Source organism: Lygodium microphyllum, chromosome 23 (assembly GCF_053477565.2).
Source record: "Lygodium microphyllum isolate KBCC chromosome 23, Lygodium_microphyllum_v1.1.10, whole genome shotgun sequence".
Taxonomy (NCBI): Eukaryota; Viridiplantae; Streptophyta; class Polypodiopsida; order Schizaeales; family Lygodiaceae; genus Lygodium; species Lygodium microphyllum.
The window spans coordinates 9,519,808-9,523,161 of record NC_141157.1 but is presented as its reverse complement, the minus strand read 5'-3'; positions in this window follow the sequence as shown (position 1 = coordinate 9,523,161).

Genomic DNA, 3,354 nt, shown 5'->3' with positions numbered 1-3,354 from the left:
ACATACTGCATGGCCTCTATCTCCTGAAGTATCATCTGCGTGACTAGATGTAGCAAAATGTCCATGTTGTTTGCCTTTCTGATTGCCCTGCTTCTTTCATTATTCCTTGGCAATATGCCCATACTTCCTGCAGTAATGACAATCCTTATCCTTGTTCGGATTGTCAGATGAACGCTATTGTTGCCAGGAGCCTCTACCTCTAGGGCTAGATCTCCCCCTGCCTCTAAAGTTTCCACCACTTCTTGCATTCGATACCTGCTGGTTGTTATTGCCATAGGATGCATTTTACTGGTCTCCTCTGCCAAATCCATAGCCTATACCACGGTTTCCATGGCCGCGTTGATTGGAATAAAAGACTGCATCCTTGTTTTTAGAACTACTAGATCTTGCAGCCAAACCAAGCTTAACCTCTTCATGGATAAGCAATGCAACTAGCTCATTGAAATCAGGCATTTCAGCCCCCACAGACATAGAAGTGTCAAAAGACTTATACTCAGGCCCCAAGCCATTCAAAGTCACAGCAACCATGTCTTCATCTTCAACCTGTGAACCAACAGCTGTACCGTGTCCACTAGTAATATCCAGGACACATCTTAGCAGTCCATCGGAAAGGATGTCTAGAAAGCTCCGCCCGGCACTCCCATGGAATGTTATGGGATTTGCGATCTAGGGCTTTCCGCATCTGCCATGTAGCGGAAGTATTCTGGCCATTCCCACTTAGGATCGACCGAAATTAGGGTTTTCCTGATTTGTCATTACCTAATAGCAACTAGCGTCGGACCCAAGAGAACTACTTTATGTAGAAATGCCAAGTCCGAAGTGGATTCACGCTGCACTTGGTTCAGGGAGAATGGGAAACGAGAGGGATGAAAAGCTCAATCTCTCTGCCATAAGGCATAGTCCTATTTCGTTCCCCTAAAACAACGTAAATCGGGTAAGACATAACTCTAGGTCAACGCTTTCGTTGTTCGAGTCCTTTGACGATCATCCCGCTGTTCTTCGAGATTTGAGAAAAGTTCCCGGCCAACCGGGACCACCCAACCGTAGAACGGACCCATGGCCCATCCTCTGCACTTTCCTCGGTTTGTTTTAGTTATGTAATTATCTAACACTTTAATTGAACATGTAACAATCAGCTTCTTTAATTAATCCGTTAAGCACTGGTTCCTTCACGCAATCTTATCACGTGACATAGAAAAACAATATTAGACAAGTTCTTTATTAACATATCATCATATTTATCTTTGAAATACAAGGAGTTCCGCCCGTAGGCTTGTCCATAAACCGCCCGAAGGCTATCCAGCAATCCACAGGGATCACTATTTCAAGTTTCCGCCCGTAGACTAGTATGCGGGCCTTGAGATCCAATCCCGAGTCACGTTAGCCTCTTGTGTAGGACCCGGAAGGCGAGGGATTTACGGCTAGAGACCCCCTGGCACCCAAGCGTTCTCCTGCTCCAAGTAGTGCTCAATAGAGAGACCTCTCGCGGCGGGTTCGGTCCACATTCCCGGTGCTATCAACAACCCCCTTGGTTAGGGTCAGGCAGGCAGTCGAGGGTAACTGAATCTGCCTCTCCCTTCAGGCCTTCAACCTGAAGTATAGATATTCATTTAATTTGTAATTAATAAATCAAACAATGCTCTAAAATCTCTAGCAAGCACAAACATTTCCATTGATCGATCTTGTTGTTTGGCAAACTGCTAAGGAAGGAATCTTTCCTTTTGAATGCATCTAGCACTCGATCCGGGGTGCCTTGTAACTTGGCAAGATCCTTTATATTCTGGGTTAGGGCGTACCCTATTAATCCAACTTGGTCAAACCCTAAACTTCATTGGATACTTTAGTTTTCCGGTTTTTAACCTTCCTTACTTAGAAGGATATCAAAGAATACATCCTTTTGCAAGATAACTTGCGTAAGGATCCGCCATCCTTGTTGAGGGTATTTAACCTTTCTTCTTGTGAATCAATCACAAGACCATATGACTTCGTACTTGCCGCGTAAGTCCTGCATCGTACTATGCGGTAATGGAGTTACGGAACAATCCGTTTTCAGTTTTTTTTTTTGCTGACGTTTGTCAGACCTAGGATTTCCTAGCTTTATTATTTTCTCAGGGATAAACCCTAGTTCTTATTTTTCGGTTACAATTTACTGACCCTATATTCAAGGAATGTGGACATGTATTTAAGGTATAGACGTTTCTTGGAATTTTACTTCATTCCCAATGAATATTTCGCAGCATTTTTAATTTGGTTAACTCTAGAAGGTACTCTTACACTTCATCGATTTGAGGTTAGGTGAAATCCAACTAATCTTCCCTTTTCTTTGCGAACAAACTCATGCTAAATAAGCAATCTTTCCCTTGCTAAGTTATGCAGTTAGCAATGACAACTTCCTAGAGTTTAAGCATCACAAGAATCCTTTCATGATTTGCACCTTCCATGATGATTCGTTGTAAAAAGAGTGCAAGATGCAGTTTTATACCTTCTAGGCTTAATCGAAGTACACTACTTTAGTGGGTAAATAATTCTTGCTCATAATTCGTTTCAATGCATAATGCTATTTGAAGGAAAACTATGTTTATACTTTATTTATTTTGCATGTTTAATTAAACTAAATTCCTTCGTCGTAAATAACTAGGACAAAATATATCCTATCCCTAACAATTCATCTTGCACGATTGAATTAAAACCGATATAAAGTTAAGAAGGAAAAACCTGGTTTTGGGGTGAGATATCCACATGGATACCGGGAGATGACCCTCCCGCAGCTACTCCTTGGACTTTCTTAGGCGGCATCGCACTTGTAGTCCTTCGAACGTGGAAGCAGCTTTACACTCCTTTTCGGAATTCCACCGTCGCTTCAATACTCTTCTTCTCTTTTTCGAGGCAAGGAATCGTTAAGGGATTAACCATGAGAAGGGGGTAGTAAGACCTTTAAGGGCTTAATTCATTTGGGAGGGAAAGGTTTACAAGGCCTAAAGAAAAGGATCTATAGGGTATATTCACAGTCAAAATGGTGTGTGTGAGTGTGGTTTCAAAAGCATATAAAGGGTATAGGGTCTTGGGAGATCTTTGGACACGAGAATGGAAGGGTATAGGAAGGGGGATCTTGAAGGGATTTTTGGTCACGGGGGTAAGTTCCAAGCCAAGGGAAAGGGTGAAGGATGAAAGGGGGTTTCAAAAGGCACAAGAAGGAGGGTTTATGAATTTAAGCACGGGGGGCGAAGGGGGGGGGGGGGGGGGGGGAAGTAATAAGACTTTTTAAGCCTTAATTCTTTTTTTCTTGGGGGGTTCCATCCATGGGAAGGGGGCTTAAGGGGTTAAAACCGCCCGGGGGGGGGGGGGGGGGGGGGG